The following is a 19,636-nucleotide window of genomic DNA, read 5'->3' as shown; positions in this document are numbered from 1 at the left end:
TGTCGTCTACTCGGGGGAAGCCATGGTGGATTTCAGTCTCGAAAACTGATAACCTAACCAACTTTGAAGTTGAACGCCTTACGAACAGAAAATTATACAGTTAAAATACGAGTCTTTAAAGAGCAAAGGCAATTACTTATAAACAACGAATATATACCTCTTTCGGGGCTCTACGGGGCTATGTCTGCAATGCCTGGCAAACGAACGGCGCCAAAAACGAGCATGCAGGAAAAGGGCAGATAACAATAGCCCATCGGGGCCGCAGGAAATTAAAGTACCAACAAGAACCTTATACAGTCTAGTTCCCGTCGCCAAGGTAGCAAATTCTGCAAATCGACAGTAACAACTTACAAACTACCACAATATCGTTGGAGCGGCACTAACACTTATACATATAAAGTATAAAAATACATCTCTAATTGTATGAGCAAGGATGGCTGAGTGGTCTAAACGATAGACTTTTATCCCAGGGATTAGTGGTTCGAGCCCAGTTGAGGGTAACTTTTTTTTGGTTAACATTTATCAATATTAAGCATTTAATGACAAACTGTGAAAAGAGTCCCTTTTAGATGTTTACTAAAAAATGCCACAATGTACAAATTTAGAACTCATTGATTGTTTATTAGATTTAAAAGTGATTTTGTTTTTGCTTTGTCAGCGAGGTTACTTTGAAGTTATAATCACTTTTTTCACATCATTAATAAAAAGATAATTAAAGCTTCATTTTGGGAAAACATGACTTAATACATATGTATTAATTGTCATCCCAGTACCAAAGACTCTCTTTTAACGAAAAGCACCATAAAATCAGAAAGTGTCGTCCTTGATTGCACAGGCTAATCAGTATGCACAGGCTATTCTTATTTGACATGCATTAAGACCTGTTTTTCTTGAAAACAAACAATATGTACAGATTTCAATGACAAACTGGCCAATGCCATCGCACATGCTGTTAAACACTATTGTTTACATGCACACACTCTGCTGTCTGCAGTGTACCAGTGGAGTATAAACAGGCAGATGCGGTGGTTATCGTTCCTAACGTAGTTAACAGCAGACTGACTTGCAAAACTCCAACTAAAAATGATCTGTAAAATTAAATTTAGATTCACATTTTACATGCATGATATACATGCTGGCGAATTCGACTGTATACAGACATTTACGATTTCATAATTTAATATCTGGCTTATTTCGCATTTGTCCACACATGTTCTTTAAACTTTTATTTTAATTTATAGTCAAATATGTGTATAATACTTTTTTTTACAAATTTTATATAAATTCATAAATATTTGACAAAATCATACAATCTCCCTTTAAGTTTCAGTTTAATAACATGTCCGTGTTTAAACGCTATCCTGTGTATAAACCACAACAGACACGATATCTATCTTTCGGAGGATTCCGGCGGTAGTCGATGTATCACGATTGCTACCTGACTTACGAATGAATCAGCTTGTGAAGATCAATGTTTTGGAATTTCCCGGTATGTCATAAAGATTTTAAGCTTTATTTAAGGATTTAATGAAACTTTTTCATTTGAAAGTAACCGCTTATATATAAGTTTGCAAGATTAACAAATACGTTACATAAAGAGTATTAAAATTGTATTAAAATAATACAAACAGCTATTTGTCGTTCTTGTTTCGGTTTCCATATATATACTATTGGTTGTAACGACAAGTTGTTTATGAATAAAAATAAGTGTACTAAATATTAAATATAGTACAGTGGTTTGTTTCATTAGTTCCCTACCCGAATATAAAAAAGAGAAAATTTAAGTCGCTAAAGTGCGTTTTAGAAATTGATTTTTTTCATTTGTCTTATACAACGTTAGAATAAACATGTTTATTTATAGACCTTTGGCTAGAAGGGAGACAACTCTTTTACTGTCTAGTTACCATGAACAGATCATGAACCATAGCGGATATGTTTGATGTTCAAGATTGAGTATCGCATTTAGAAGTAAACATGTTAAGATGATATTTTGCACAGTGTATATTTTATCTTTGTACTGTTAACGCAATAATTAAGTTGGAATCGGAATCTACTGCAATAATTGTGTTGGTAACTAATAAGTATTAGAATATTTGCAAAGGCCATTTATAAATCTTGATGTATACAGTAGATGATCATAGTTTTGTTGTTGTTTTAAGAGTGTTCAAGTAAGGCAATAGCGGATCAAGTATACTATATAAACATCAGTAAATGGGTTGTCTCAAACGTTTGACAAGCCACCCAATTGTGTTACTTAAGTTGTTATTACGTTATGTGACGGACTCCTTTAATTTAATGCTATAATTAAAAAAAGACGGCATGCATTTTATTATAAATATGATGCTTCTAAACTATTAAGCTGATATTAAGATCTAAGATCTGAAATTTACTTAAAATTATATTAACTCTATGGATTATTAGATCAATTACTTTATATATAACTGTAAGGCACACGATTCATGTATAAAACCTTTTTTAAATGAAAATGATGTACATTTCACTCATTTTTACATCATAAAGTTAACAAATGTATCATTTTGATTGTAATCTTAAGTAACAAATTACGTTCATGGTTCGAATGGTGTAGTTTTTATAATATTAAGTCAGTCGTCCAACTCTATCACTGAAATAATTGCAGAAATTAATGTTTTTTTTTTAAAGTTAAAGCATAGTCGATAATGACTTTTGATAGTCATAATGAGAAGAAGTTCACGTGCCGCGATTTAAAACCCCCCGTAAAACCCCTTTCTTTATCGAATTAAGTGCATATTCAAACTATTTTGCACCTCACTTCAATTCACTTACGGTGTTATTAGCGATAACGAAGATGACATAGTCGCGATTTTTCACACATTCAGATCTTCTCGCCATTTTCATTCAAGCCGGAAGTGACGTCACTTTTTTCCATTGTTCATGTTCTCAATAACGAACCGGTGTTATATGGCTTCGGATGTATTATCTCTCAAAACTTTAGCTAGAAAAGTTGATAGAAAATGGAAGATGATACTGATTATGATGAGTTTTCCGTTCAACCGTTCATGTATGAGCCAGAATTTAGCGACAGTCAGTCAGATTTTTCTGATTCTGACAGCGAGGTAAAATTTGTCGATGCTCAAGACGAGTCCTGTAATGTACTGGCTTTTGTAGATGTTGATGAGAAGTTGTGTCATGATCAATTAATCAAATTTATCAAAGCTAGGAAGGGGGTTTATTCCGCCTGTCTGAACACTGGAAGGGAGTATGTTCCGCGTATGCAAATTGTGAAAGGGAGTTTCTTCCTCTATGCCGTTTTAAGGGAAGGGTGTTTCTTTAGAAGGGAGTTTATTCCGGTATTCCAAGACAACAGTTGTGTTGGGAATACGGATTTGTAAATATATAACTGTGTTTCATGCATGTATCGGGAATAAAACAATCACACAAAAATAAGTTTTAACCAGGTTTTCCGATGGAAAAAACTGGTTATTAGATTGGCAAATGTCGGCGGGCTGGCTGGCGGGCTGGCGGGCTGGCGGGCGGGTGGAACAAGTTTGTCCGGGCCATGGCTTTGTCGTTCATTGTGAGATTTTTAAATCATTTGGTACATTAGTTCACCATCATTAGACGGTGTGTCGCACGAAAGAATTACGTCGATATCTCTAAGGTCAAGGTCACAATTTGAGTTTGAAGGTAAAAAATTGCCATAAATGAGCTTGTCCGGGCCATTACTTTGCCATTCATTGTGATATTTTAAAATCGTTTGGCACATTTGTTCACCATCATTTGGTGGTATGTCGCGCGAAAGAATTACGTCAATATCTCCAAGGTCAAGGTCAAAATTTGAGTTTGAAGGTCAAACATTGCCATAAATGAGCTTGTCCGGGCCATTAGTATGTCATTCATTGTGAGATTTCAAAATCATTTGGCACATTTCGAGGGGTTAGAGCAAGAAGTAATAAGTCCATTTTTCAAATAGTGGAGAAAAACGCAAAAGAAGGTTTGACAAACTACAACTTTTATTTGAATATAAATATTAGCATAATATTATGTTACAATATTAGGTAAAAGTATTGTTATGGCATTATAAACATATCATAGAATTGCATACAATATTTAATGCTTTTGTATTCAAAATAGCACTTACTTCATTATGGCATAAAGGTAAAACATATATATTTTCTGTGTGCCACTGCATTAAGTGCACTTGGTGCTACTTAGAATAAGAATAGTACCCTGGTTTTCCTATGCCATACAGGTCTAAGTGCCCTTAAGGCAAAACAGCCCTGTGCTATGCATCTTTTTTGAGAGACTGAACGAAACATGTGCACTAAGCACAAGTTCATATTAATATTCATAATACGAGATATTATTATACAGAAGTACATCATTATTTCCTTTTGCATTCTAGATTTTAACAGGACATACACATGTAACAATACATATATTTCAATCAGTATGGACTTGTTTGTCTCCAACCTTCACAATGGAAGAAAGTCAAGATTAAGATTTTCTATTCAACATTTGAATCTTCACTTTTTTCCGTTATCTGGTTCTAGAAGACTGTCCCTAGTTGTCTTATCATATGGAATATCCTTGAAATACCGGTCATATTCTGAAGGAATTATTCATTAGAGCAAAGTGATAGCAGGTCTTTTTTCTTTGCTACTGTAATTGGAAGTTTGGCATCATACAAGGGTTTTAAGTCACATTTTATAAAAGGTCCTTTCCTTGAGGATTTAAGTTGCACACACTGAAAACTGGTGTCATCGAAACTGCTCTTAAAAAACACACGACCCGGATCACTTTTTTGCAGTTTTATCCATGTTATTTTTGTCCATAAAACGTTTTGTCTACTTACGTTTACAACGTTTAACGGTAGTACATATTTGGCTACATGATTGATATCTCAAAAGGCAAAGTTTTTCATCGGCACTACACCATACGGATTTCTTTTTCGTGCAACCTTCACAATTGTTTCTCACTGGCTTGGTGCATATACCGATGTACGTTTCTTTGCTCGTTCTATCGAAGCATGTACACTATCACAACTCCATCTGGGTATGTCCACTTTCTAAAAACTTTTGTTCAATAGTGTCTCTATGTTTTTACATTTCTCTTAAGCATGCATCAATGCAACAGTAACAACCCTATTTCGATTTTGACTACAACAACAGTCAGAATAAAAACAGACATTCTCTACTGTGATAGGGAGAGATTTCATGTAAGTCAAAAGACAAGTTCCCTCTTCACAAGAGCCCCGTTTTCCTTCAGTTTCATGCCACAAAAACCATGTCGAACTTGCGGTTTTGTAAGTTATAAAAGGAAAGATTGTAACAATTAAGCTTTCTTCTATAATAAACTTTACTCACAAGAGAACATGGAATCGGTAAAACAGCCTCTAGATCAAATGTTGCAACATGGTATGACTTGTCTTGTTTTGCACGAGACTTATCCAACTTCTTTTCATCTCTAGCTCTGTTCTTTCTTTTGATATGGTATTCAAAAGCAATTTTCAAATCGGTGGTTAGCTCGCCTGCTATCTCCTTATTTCTATACACAGCGCACGTCTGAAACTGGTCCTTCTTGGTTATATGGAATGAATAGTTAAACTCCTCACAGAAAATTGTACGATACATTGAACTTGATATGTATTGCCTGCCCGTTTCTTTACAGTTTTTCTTGTATAATTAATACAATTTACTAATATTTAAATCAGATCGTAGAATACGCCTTTTAGTTTCTTGGCGTGTGTAATGTGCTTCTACAGTAGGAACTGATTCTATATGATTACGAACATCTTCTATGATTGCATCTGGGGTTTTGATTTGGGGAGTGTGCTTTCCTCGCCTGTCAAAGGAAGCAAATGTTCCTGAAGAAAGTGATTTCTCAAAGGAAGCAAATGTTCCTGAAGAAAGTGATTTCAGTGCTGTATCTATCATTCTGCCACCAATAGCTAACGTCTTCTGGAAGAAAGCTTTGCAAACACATTTCGTATCTAAGTGATATACTCTTGAAATAGCTCTGCGCTTTGATGAGTGTGTCCTTACACGACTCGGCACATCCCCCGTTAATGGCAATTGTAAAATATTGAAAACAATCCCTGAATTATGTGAATATCAATGAGGTTGGATTAACATATATCCCGATCAGACTATAATATTTAATACATTGTATACCCATTGTCTGGTATAAAAAAAATAGAAACATAGGTTTTAACTCAAACTCCTCATGCATAATACTAGTATGGTTACTTTGTTTAAAATTATTATAATGTGTGTATTACAAACTGGTAGGAGGGAAACTTATGTTTGTTCTCCATTTCATGTGCGTGATGAACTTTAGTAAAATACCTCCTTGTTATACCATTCGACCCTAACATATTGACTGATTGTATTCATTAATGTAGCATTATTTGTGTTAAATTATATTTGTATGTTTCTTATTGGCTTTTGTGGTCATGTCCTTCATTAAAATAAAAAAAAAAACCTATGTGGTAACAGTGATACATGCGTAGTAAAGTATAACACCCTGATGTGCGTGATGCTATTCGGGACTTAAGGTAGACATAACTTTTACTCTAAGAGAGATTGGCAGGATGTCACATGCTGAGAAACATGCTGATAATCATTCATTGCTTAAACAAGTGATCTACGTAAATTGATGCGGGGTGTTACAAAAAAAGATTATAATCATAGATAATGTTCTAAGTTCATGAGGTCCTTCCGGAACAGTGCCTGCATTATGTGGAGACCCATAGTGTGTCCCAACACTCCTACCTAATTTAATTACTAGACTCATGAAAGTTGAAACGAATTTTAAATTAAAGCTTCAGTTTCCAGCTACATATGTATTTAGGTTTTACTGAAAGTTATTCAAGTTTGGTGTGGTCTAATGCTGTGGGCGGGGGGGGGGGAACGGATTGCCCAGAGGAAACCCACCTGTCCGTTATAGTGACCACCTACCAAACTCACGTGCCCTGGGAATGGGGATTGAACTCCGGTTGCAGAAGTGAGAAGTGCATGTACCAACCACTGCGCTAACCGTAACCGGACAGCCTTGTAGATAATGAATTAACATAAACCTATTTAAATTGAGATTTTGAAAATCAGGTCAATGCCTTTGCTGCATAATACAACTGAATCTGGTCAACGTGTTTGCTGCATAAAACAATTAAACCAGGTTAATGTGTTCGTTGCACAATAAAACTAAGTCAGGTCAATCTGTTTGCTGCATAATACAACTAAACCAGGTCAATGCGTTCGCTGCGTAAAACAACTAAATCACGTCAATGTGTTCTCTGCATTAAAAACAACTAAATCACGTGAATATGATTTCTTCATAATACATCCAAATCAGGTCAATGTGTTCACTGCATAAAACAAATAAATCAGGTCAATATGTTTGCTTCATAATACAACAATCAGGTAAATATGTTCACTGCATAATGCAACTAAATCAGGTAAATGTGTTCACCGCATAATACAACTAAATCGTGTCAAATTGTGTTTGCTGCATAATGCAACAATGAGGTCAATGCAGAGCTCCAGATAAGGGTCATATTTTCGTAATTACGAATTGTTTTCAAGTCCGTTACGTATTTACTTTAAAATCTTGTCGTACCATTAAGAATTACAAAATCAATTTACGAATATTATTTTTACATCGGTTCGTATCGATTTTTATTGAGTTCTTTTCGCGTATTAAAGATCTTTTCGGTGCTTATATAGAATGGCTATCGAGTTTGTTTAACAAAGCGCATTTTTTTCCAATAAAAGCGGCATGTACAGTCTAACTGTCAAAAAACAATGGCGGCGCTCAGACAGCGTCCTAAAAAACTGCAAAGCGTGCAAAAACACGCGTTTAACATATTGCACGCAAAGTGAGCCGAAGTTGAATGTTACGAAAGACATTATAGAAAAGATCGTATACGATGTTGTATGTTCAGTTGCCGACACAGTCGGAAAAGCCAAAAAAAAACGCGACACGACGGGTCCAAACTTTAACAAAAAACAACAACATTGAACGAGTGGAAGGGACAATTCTCGTGGCTAATTGTTGAAAAGATTGGAGGGGAGACCCGTTTTAATTGTGAAATATGTAAAAATTCATCGAAGGCATGAATCTAAGCACAGTTTGGGCATATGAAGGTATTTGAAAAATAAAATTGTATAATACTGAATAGACACTGTTGAACTCGTATAAATAAAGTTGCTAGTATGTTTATTTTGAATTTTAGCATGAAAATAACCAGTATTATTTATTTTTAGGTCATTTAGAAAAGTTTAGAATTATTTTCAAAACTTAGTAGTAACGTAAAGAATAAAATTTTAGAGTTAAGAATTCTTTTTGAAAATCTGGTAGTAACGTTAATAATTTCAAAAACCTTATCTGGAGCTCTTGTCAATGTGTTCACTACATAATACAATCAGATCAATGTGTTCGCTGCATAATGCAACAAAAATGTCAATGTTTTCACTGCATTACGCAATAAACAGGTCAATGTGTTCGCTGCATATTGCAACAAGCAGGACAATCTGTTCGCTGCATAATACAACTAAACTAGGTCAATGTGTTGCTGCATAATACAACTATATCAGGTCAATGTGTTTGCTGCATAATGCAACAATCAAGTTAATGTGTTCAATGCATAAAACAACTAAATCAGTTTAATGTGTTTGGTGCATAATACAACAATTAGATCAAATTGTGTTCGCTGCATAATGCAACGTTCATGTCTATGTGTTTGTTGCATAATGCAACAATCAGGTCAATGTGTTTGCTGAATAATGCAACAAACAGGTCAATATGTTCACTGCATAATACAACAATCAGGCCAATGTGTTCACTGCATAATGCAACAAACAGGTCAATGTGTTCACTGCATAATACAACAATCAGGTCAATGTGTTAACTGCATAATGCATCAAACAGGTCAATGTGTTCACTGCATAATACAACAATCAGGTCAATGTGTTGTTTTTCATTAAACAACTAAATCACTAGAATGTGAATGCTGCATAATTAAACACTCACTTCAATGTGTTGGAAGCAAAATGCAACTAAATCAGGTCAATGTATTCGCTGCATAGTACTTCTAAATCAGGTCAATGTGGTCATTGCATAACATACCTAAATCAGGTGAATGTGTTTGCTTCATATTGCAACACTCAGGTCAATGCGTTGGCTGCAAAATGCAACGAAATGAGGTCAATATGTTTGCTGCATAAAACAAAAATCAGATAAATGTGTTCGCTGCGTAATGCAATCAGGTTAATGTGTTGGCTGCATAATACAAAAATCAGGTCAATGTGTTATCTGTATAATGCAACACTGAGGTAAATGTGCTCCCTGCTTTATACAACAATCAGGTCAGTGTGTTCTCTGCATAATAAAATTAAATCATGGCCATTCATACATTGACAAAGAAATTAGTTTTTACAACGATGTATGCATTTGATTTTTCGTTCATTTGCTCTTCTTATTGATATCCGAGTTTTTTTAAATTGCAGCGTTTTATCTTCCTCATATATATATTGTTTAAGTGCTAGAAGGTAACAACATTGCAGGGCATAGACCTAATTTGTGTAAAATAATACATGTCATTTACCCACAATATATTTCGTTACATTTCTATTTGATTAATTGTTTTTTAATAACAAAAAAAAATACATCTGGAGCAGTTAGGCAAACCTTCCGTGTCATACAAATATAAACAATCAATAGGAAACATCCTTAAGGGTATGGCGATTTAAAAAAGTGCTATGTGGCAGATTATATTATAACATGTATATTGCCTTTCTAAGTTTTGCTTGTCAGCATGATCGTGGCAGTCCACATAGTGTTTTCCGGTCAAAATTAGCAATACTTGTATGAATCCGGAGCGAAATATACATAGGGCAATTTGTTAGTGACTATCTTATATATCTGTTAAGTTGTTAACTTTTATCGTGTTTAATTTGGTTGTTATTGTATCTATGAACTATGATGTTCATAATAGCAATACTTAACTATCGGTCCTTCACAGTCAACATTTAAGTATGCCCTTTCGTTTACCAGATCTGCTTGCTGCTCCTCACAAGTAGTCATTTCCGTTGATCTTGATTGTGACACCAAATTGTATGTGGTACTTACAGTAATACATGTAATCTAAATGAACCTGTCAAAAGTTTTTATAATTTAAGTGTGTTGTCGTCATGCAAACAAATGTATGTATTTTTGTGTGGAAAAAGGGCATATTATGTATAAACAATCATGTTAGATTTAAAATTATATATAGCTTACGTTGTTTGTAAAGGTAATAACCAACGGTTTGTTATTCTGATGCTTGTATTTAATTCCTACCGGTATTCATCGGAACTCCAAACCGTTGGTGATTACCTCACGAAGACAATTATTAATTCGCGTCTTATAGCTCATGTCCATTTTGTCTGGGTAAATCAACAAAACATGCACAGTTTAATACTTTCATGCCATCAAAGTCGGGACCTACAATGATTTCATTACAGTTCATGACACCGACAGCAAAGTAGAGCAAAGTTACAGTACAGATCTAATAAAGCACTCCGATTTTCGGTTAAGGCCAAATAAAATATATAAGTAAAAATGTTTATCTCGACACTATTTAAATCAAAGTAAAATTTGGGCCAATTGATATAAAAAACCTGGTCAACAGGTTAAAGGTTACGCTAAAGGTGTAACAACTGTAGAAGCTACCCTTATGACTAAATGTTGATCACATTTGGTAAGAATTTGTATAATCACAATATCACAACAAAGATGAAATCTAAGTAAAGTGTATTCAAAACTTAGGTTACCATGTTAAATATAAGAAAAAGCTTATGAACACTATAAATGCTTTGATTGCTTTAACTTAGTCAAATGAAATATAGCCTGAATGGTTTAGGGTCGCATGGGTTGTATAGATTTTATAAATATCAACATAATATTCAACATCAGCGCATTCAAAATGCAATGCCAATAGGTTTCATATTATATATATTGACTAACATCCTTGTTAATTATGATCCTGGAGTCTTTACATTCCGCACTCCAGGGACAACATCCTTTTAAACACATCGATAGACCAAAAACTACTTATAACTTATTATATTCTGAACCGCCTTGTCACTTAGGTTATGTAAATTGATGCCTATGTTGTAAATGCATAGTGATTCTCTACAGCAGTTGTTTAAATGTGAATGCAGAGGTAAAAGCTGGTCACAAATCGAGGGTCACATAATTTGTATAACAAAATTAAGAGATTAACCGAGACTTACCTAAGTTGAAGGTTGATCAAAATTTTATCGACTGCATACTGTTAAATCTTCGGTGCTTTAGTATTTGCCTTGCATCTTGTATTTTGGTCCTCTACTGAGAGTTAGCTAACGTGGTTATTGGCTTCTCTTTGTGTTGTCTACAATCAGCTTCAAATCTCCACTTCAACCACTGGGAAGATTCGAACAAACCTTCACATAAATGATCAATGGGTGATCCTCTATCAAAGATGTTCAAAACGTTCCAGTAAGATGCATATATTGATCATCAGTAGTACGTTGGCATATAGGTGACATTCACTCCTTTTTGTTAATCACTTCTCTTGTTTTACATTGCACTCCTTTTTTTTCTATCTCGTTCCAACGACATACTTACTTGAGAGAACGACCTACTAACTCGAACTCGAGGGAACAGTATGCTTAGTCGAGTGAACAATATAGAAAAAACAGGAGTGCATAACTAAATGAAAGAGGCGTGCAATCAAAAAAGAGCGGTGCAGTAAATATATGAGGGGTGCATTAAACAAAAGAAGAGAGCATTTTAACTATCGCAAGGGAACGACTTACTAACTCGTGGGAACGAGTAAGCTATGTTGTGGGACAACTTACTAAGTTAAGGGAACGATCGAGATAGAAAAAAAGAGTGCAAAACTTATTAAAAGAGGAGTGCAACGAAACAAAGAGCGGTGCAGTAAAGTGTTAAATGCACTTTCCTTTATTTAATGCACTGCTCTTTTTTCATTGCACTCTTCATTTATTTAGTTTTGCACTACTCTTTTTTGTATCTTGTTCTCTCGACTTAATAAATCATTCCCACGACGTAGTTAACTCGTTCCCAATAGTTAGTATGTCGTGGGAACGAGATAGAAAAAAGAGGAGTGCAGTTTATAAAAAAGAGAAGTAAATGTTATCTCTATGCCACTGTACATCTAAATATAAATTCAAACATGTCTATATACATTTAGTTTATTCTCAATCATTTAATATTAACTAGTTATATTTGTTTCAAAATACATTTAAGCATATTGATATATTTAACTTTGCTTTGAATAATTATGCCCCCCTTCGAAGAAGAGGGGGTATATTGCTTTGCTCATGTCGGTCTGTCGGTCTGTCGGTCCGTCCACCAGGTGGTTTCCGGATGATAACTCAAGAACGCTTGGGCCTAGGATTATCATGAAACTTCATAGGTACATTGATCATGACTCGCAGATGACCCCTATTGATTTTGAGGTCACTAGGTCAAAGGTCAAGGTCACGGTGACCCGAAATAGTAAAATGGTTTCCGGATGATTACTCAAGAACGCTTAGGCCTAGGATCATGAAACCTGATTGGTAGATTGATCATGACTCGCAGATGACCCCTATTGATTTTCAGGTCACTAGGTCAAAGGTCAAGGTCACAGTGACCCGAAATAGTAAAATGGTTTCCGGATGATAACTCAAGAAAGCTTATGCCTAGGATCATGAAACTTCGTAGGTAGATTGATAATGGCTGGCAGATGACCCCTATTGATTTTCAGGTCACTAGGTCAAAGGTCAAGGTCACGGTGACCCGAAATAGTAAAATGGTTTCCAGATGATAACTCAAGAACGCTTATGCCTAGGATCATGAAACTTGATAGGTTGATTGATCATGACTCGCAGTTGACCCCTATAGATTTTCAGGTCACTATATCAAAGGTCAAGGTCACGGTGACCTGAAATAGTAAAATGGTTTCCGGATGATAACTCAAGAACGCTAATGGCTACGATCATAAAACTTCATAGGTACATTGATCATGAATGGCAGATGACCCCTATAGATTTTCAGGTCACTAGGTCAAAGGTCAAGGTCACAGTGACAAAAAACATATTCACACAATTGCTGTCACTACAACGGAGAGCCCATATGGGGAGCATGCATGTTTTACAAACAGCCCTTGTTGTTAATTGTTTTTTTTTCATTCCGCCTCTTCTAACCATGTTAAGGATGGCACCCACCTTGCCCCTGTACTGACCTGTGGGTCATTTTTATTGTCATATGGGCTGGGATGGTCATGGAAGGAAGAAAGTGTAAGATTTTGAAGGGACTTGTTCACATATTTTGTGAGAAGGTTGACTGACATAAGTCAGTGATATAACTAAAAGAAATTAATACAGCAACAAATTTAAATTAAACAAAAACAGACATATACCGGTAACTACAAATTATACAAATATATAGCAGTACATATTGTATGGTATCGTAATATGCTTTTACTGTTTTTTTTTAAATCTGTATATTATATTATTATAAGTAGCCATGTTTTAATAGACATGCGTATCTTTGTTTAATATTTATTTTATGTCATTTCATAAACTGTATTATTTCCGTTTTAAACCGAGATTGTACGATTTTGTCAAATATTTATGAATTTATATAAAACGTGTACAAACTTATTATACATATATTTCAATATAAATTAAAATAAAAGTTAAGAAGGACATGTGTCGAAAAATGCGAAATAAGCCTGATATTTAATTCTGAAATCGACAATGTCTGTACAATCGAGTTCGCCAGCATGTAAATCATGCATGTACGATGTGAATCTTAATTTTGTTTTACGGATCATTTTAATTTCCTGCAACGATATATATTCACACGACACACGAACACTAACTCCGAACCTAATAAAAAGATGAATGCTTCGGTTATTGTATGGAAATATGTACGAAATATATTCGTCACAATCGGCTCAGGGCGCTAATTTGTCTTTGCTGCATTTTATGAAATTCGTCTTCAATGTATATTTTTTCTTGCCTATTTTGCGTAATTGTAACATATTTTTATCAATATATTACAATTTAACACATACAAAAATCGTATAGTCTCGCTTTAATAATATTTGTTCAAATAAATTGCGAACTTTTTAACCAATTTATGTTATATTGTTCCATCTTAATCTGTAAAGAAAATGAAACTAACACAGGGCATCAACAAGAACGATCAAGAACGTGTCCTTTAAATATTGCTCAATCTGTGTCAGTTTGCAACATGTATGGGGAAAAATTGTTGCCTTGTTTTACTGATAAGAGATTTGATTACAGAACATGAATTTATCTTTAAACATTTTCTATAAAATATGTGTTCGTCATTATTAGTAAACAAATTGACTGCATAATGTTACATCAAATACTGCCAGGCGAAAAAAAGTCAGTTGATGAAGCCAAGAAATCATGCGAGAATTTCTAGCTGCTTATCACTCTGGAATGTATGGGTTTAGTTTTAACCTACGCCTTATATATTTTAATTTGAGTAAAGATTTATGTTATTCAAATGAAAGTTGGTTTTCTATATTCTCATTTTTTTTTCTAAAAAAAAGGGATGTAGTTGACACTTGTTCGTAATTTCATTTCATCGTTTTTCAAAAGGTTGTAACTTTGTTGCTCTGGTCTCTTCCCTACCATTGAGTAATCAAATGGTAATTAAAATGATTGCGTGTTCGTTTCCTTTTATTATTGTTTAATTTGAGTTGCAATGCTATGAGGTTAATTTTTTTTCACACTTATATGTATCATGAATATTGCTGGGCCAAGTGTGAGGTTGTCCGTTCCAAGGCGGTGACCCAAGCTTTATTATTATATATGTTTGTGATGTTTTGTATTGTGCTGTGTTGTACTATTTGGCAATTGGTCACTTGCCTTAAATTAATGACCAACTAATTGCATGTCACTAGCATGCAATACTGCTCCAGCACCTGGAGTTTCACTTCTTTATTTTCAGTGAAAAATTTAAAGATATTATGTTATTCACTACAGTAAACATATAAGAACAGTGATTAAAATATTCTATGTCTTCAGAATATCCACAAATCATATGTTTATCATAAATCATTAGAAAAAAATATATAACGATGCGCACACTATGACAAGTTTTGTCCACCAGTTTATACTTTTAAACATAAAGATTGACGTTTTTAAACGCACACTCCAATGACGTCATATTGTGGATTCACTTATTTTAAGGAGGTCTCATTTTCGCACACCTACCATTTCTCCAATTTATGATCACTGGAATATCTACCAATTAGGTTTTCCGCATTCTTCACGTTAAAAGTGAAACGTCGAATCAGATCAGTCGTAACACCCTATGCCGTTATGTTTGAACATAAGACGTTCTTCTGACGTTGATATGAACTCTTTGTAAAAGTGTTAGCACAACTTTGGCATGTTAAACGTTTATTTGAAAATAAGTTAATAGATGCACAGCTTTAAACATGCTTTTTTAAACTTTCAATGTGTAATGAACTGCTTGAATGCTATAACTATGAAAGTATACATCTGCAATAAAGCCTGTCTATAGTGAACATATCAAATGGCACTGAAGTCAAAGAGATATATACCTGTAATACAAGTATAAAATTAATTACTGCAATATCTAAAACAGATAAGCATTAATTTCTTCCTGCCTTTCAAGTCCAATCGTGAAACATTTTAGTATTTTAATTATAACAGACAGCTTTTTACACACAAATATAATACCTAAAAATCTTACCTTTTACTGTAAAAGTAGTTTTCTTTGAAAACATCTTCTTTCTTTAAGAAAGCACTTTCAATGAGAAAGGTGTTGAAACAATTATATTATTTTACAATCTTAGTGGGAGAACAGTGACTTTTATCAACATAAACACCGATAAAGTCATATTTCTCCCTATCGAATTACCCATTAGCAAACAATAGTTTGTGTTTCCTGTTGATATAAACCAGAAACAGTAATTCCTTTACTAGGTAAGGGCTTCATATTTTATTTTTTTACCTTGAATAAGGGGCACAACTGGCTTATGTTAAAATGATTTAAGTGCACTTAAATCCTTTTGGCACATGTATTACCTCTCAATATGTATGAAAACATATTGTGCCAAAAAGACTTAAGTGCTATTAAAGCTTTCTTGCAGTCATGAAAAGGATATAAAGGATTCTGGCATACAAGGGATATGTCGATAAGCACTTAGTGCACCTTGGTTCTGTCGGATATACTATGTTTTACACAAGATATGATTCCAGGTAATAGTGCAAATTAAAGAGTATTTCTAAACGTGCAAAAAAGTGATTTTTGATAAAAAGGCACTTACCACGTTCTGGCTCTAACCCCTCGATTTGTTCACCATCATTGGATGGTGTGTCGCTCGAAAGAATTACGTCAATATCTCCGAGGTCAAGGTCGCCACAACTAAAAATATATAGATTTTGAAACAAAAGGGGTAACTGTGCAAAGTTTGAATTGTCTCTCTTTATCAGACTTTTTTCTCATTGAAATCAAGGTCGCCACGGGTAAAAAAAAAGAATGAATTTTACACAAGGGGTAAAATTGCACATTTTGAATAGTCTTCCTTTATCAGAATTTTTTTCAACTGAAAACCTGGTTTTGTGACAATTTTTTCCCTTGTTTAATTGTTGTTTTACAGTACAAGCTTGTTTAATATGACTTGGTAACACAAAACACGGGTTAATAGTTAAAAATTAGAACAAATACTTGCGCCAGTTCTGATTAGGGATGTAAACATTTTTAATTAAACGAATTTAAATTTAAAACACTGTTTATATTAATAATAAAAGAGTTTCAGTGTGAACATTAATAATAATTTATTGATAAATTCAACTTCCGTTATAATCACATGATGATCAAAACAATAGCATGATGTAGGTCCAAGTGGGCAGAGTAGGACATTGGTGGGACATGGAGCTGCATCCCTTGGTTAGCTAAGCTGTAGCCCTGGTCTGATAGTAATACATATTGTTTATTGATGTAATCGGGCTTGGGCTAATTTGTAATCTGAAACCATACTTCGTCTACAAAAATCAATTGTGGTATATCAACAGATAAGGCATATTTCAACTACCAAATAGCCATAAACTCCATGACACTAATGGCAGCTCTGTGTGGGCTAATACACAACATTGGTAACTGGTGTCAATTTGACTGTAAGCCATGAGAATTCTTAAAACATAAACACAGAAATCAATCATAATGTCTATGTATATATTGTTTTCTGAGTCTATTAAAAATGGACATTCGAGTAAGAAACGGAACTCATCTTCGAGAACGTTACAGTGTTTACATAAAAAACCCTTTGAGAATTTTAAATATTGGTCTTTATTATCCTCGCCGAAATGAAATTTCAAAAGGGGATATAGTAATAATCTCCGTCCGTCCTTCCGTTTGAAACTTTGTCCAGAGCATAACTTTATATCCATTCAATGGATTTACTTTAAACTTAGAATTTAAACAGATGGCAACAAGGAGAAGTGCAGTGACCAAGAACCATAACTCTATCTACCTTAGTTTTTGAATTATCTCTCTTTATATAATTTCAAAGTAAATTTTTGTCCAGTGCGCAATTCTTTATCTACTGAAGGGATTTACTGGAAACTTGACATATTAACAGATGGCAAGTAGGAATAGTGCAGTGACTAAGAGTCATAACTCTATTTACCTTAGCTTTTGAATTATCTCCCTTTTTTAATTTCAAAGTAAATTATTGTTCGTAGCATAACTCCAAATGTATTCAATGGATTTACTTTAAACTTGGAATATAAACAGATGACAACTAGGTGATGTGCAGTGACCAAAACCATAACTCTATTTAGCTTTGTTTTTGAATTATCTCCCTTTATATGATTTCAAAGGAAATTTTTGTCCGGAGCATAACTTTAAATCTACTGGAGGGATTTACCGGAAACTTAAGGTATAAACAAATGGCAAGTAGTAGAAGTGTATTGACTAAGAACCATAACTCTATCTACCTTAGTTTTTTCATTATCTCCATTTATTTAATTCAAAGAAAAGTTTTTTCAGGAGAATAACTCCAAATCTATTCAATGTATTTACTTTAAACTTAGAATATAAACAGATGGCAACTAGGAGGGGTGCAGTGATCAAGAACCATAACTCTATCTACCTTAGTTTTTTTAATTATCTCCCTTATATAATTTGACAGTAAATTTTTCACCGGAGCATTACCCTGAATCTACTGAAGGTATTTACTTGCATCTTGAAATATAAACAGATGGCAAGTAAAAAGTGCAGTGACTAAGAACCATAACTATATACCTTAGTTTTTGAATTATCCCCCTTTATTTAATTTCAAAGAAAATTTTTGTGCGGAGAATAACTCCAATTTTGTTAATGGATTTACTTTAAGTTTAGAATATAAACAGATGGCAACTAGGAGAAGTGCGGTGACCAAGAATCATATCTCTATCTACCTTAGTTATTTTTAATTATCTCCCTTTATAGAGTTTCAAAGTAAACTTTTGTCCAGAGCAAAAATCTAAATCTACTGAAGGGATATACTTGAAACTTGAAATATAAACATATGACATGTAGGAGAAGCGCAGTGGCGAAGAACCATAACTCTATCTACCTTAGTTTTTGAATTGTCTTCCTTTGTTTAATTTCAAAGTAAATTTTTGTCCGGAGCATAACTCCAAATTTATTCAATGGATTAACTTTAAACTTACAATATTAACAGATGGCAACTAGGAGAAGTGCAGTGATCAAGAACCATTACTCTATCACCCTTAGTTTTTAAATTATCTCCCTTTATATAATTTCAAAGTAATTTTTTCCGGATCATAACTCTAAATCTATTGAAGGGATTTACTTGAAACTTGAAATATAAACAGATGGAAAGTAGGAAAAGTGCAGCGACTAAAAACCATATCTCTATCTACCTTAGTTTTTGAATTATCTCCATGTATTTTATTTCAAGGTAATTTTTTTCCGGAGCATAACTCCATTTTGTTCAATGGATTTACTTTAAACTTAGAATATTAACAGATGGCAACTAGGAGAAGTGCAGCGACCAAGAACCATTACTCTATCACCCTTAGTTTTTGAATTATCTCCCTTTATATAATTTCAAAGTATTTTTTCCGGATCACAACTCCAAATATACTGAAGGGATTTACTTGAAATATAACAGATGGAAAGTAGGAGAAGTGCAGCGACTAAAAACCATAAATTTATCTACCTTTGTTTTTGAATTATCTCCCTTTATTTTATTTCAAAGTAATTTTTTTGTCCGGAGCATAACTCTAAATGTACTGAAGCGATTTACTTGAAACTAGAAATATAAACAGATGCCAACAAGGAAAAGTGCAGTGAACATGAACCATACCTCTATCGGCCGTCGTTTTTTAATTGAAGTATCTCCCTTTATTTAATTTAATAGTACATTTGTATCCGTTTTGTCACAGATGACACAGGTGCCATGTTTTACAAATATTCGTCTACTCTCTAAAACAAATGTTCTCATACAAGCAAACACATTTCGGCTGGAATGGCCATGTTAACATGGCTCTTGTTTAACTTGTATTTATGATCGTACACACACAGCAAATTTAATTTTCGGCTAATTATAGGA

At 34.0% G+C, this 19,636-nt stretch overlaps 1 protein-coding gene and 1 long non-coding RNA gene across 3 annotated transcripts in view; one reads left to right on the top strand and one right to left on the bottom strand.

Annotated features, from left to right (window-relative positions):
- The first annotated feature begins 1,408 nt into the window (after window positions 1-1,408).
- Window positions 1,409-19,636, top strand: part of LOC127852190 (uncharacterized) — a 42,478-nt gene continuing 24,250 nt past the window's right edge. Inside the window, exon 1 of one of the 2 annotated variants that reach the window (XM_052386073.1) lies at window positions 1,409-1,489. The gene's annotated coding sequence lies outside the window, so the exon portion shown is untranslated. Of the gene's footprint in view, window positions 1,490-1,853; window positions 1,969-19,636 lie in introns of those variants that run through there. The other variant, XM_052386075.1, reaches the window with a different exon arrangement.
- Window positions 10,624-19,570, bottom strand: LOC127852204 (uncharacterized). The gene is made up of 3 exons (XR_008036127.1): window positions 19,391-19,570; window positions 16,343-16,440; window positions 10,624-11,421 (listed from the first exon to the last, which is right to left on the bottom strand). It is a non-coding gene; the product is annotated as an uncharacterized LOC127852204 (long non-coding RNA).

The sequence above is a fragment of the Dreissena polymorpha genome, chromosome 1 (genome assembly GCF_020536995.1).
Source record: "Dreissena polymorpha isolate Duluth1 chromosome 1, UMN_Dpol_1.0, whole genome shotgun sequence".
Lineage (NCBI taxonomy): Eukaryota > Metazoa > Mollusca > Bivalvia > Myida > Dreissenidae > Dreissena > Dreissena polymorpha.
This window is presented reverse-complemented; position numbering and strand designations above follow the sequence as displayed.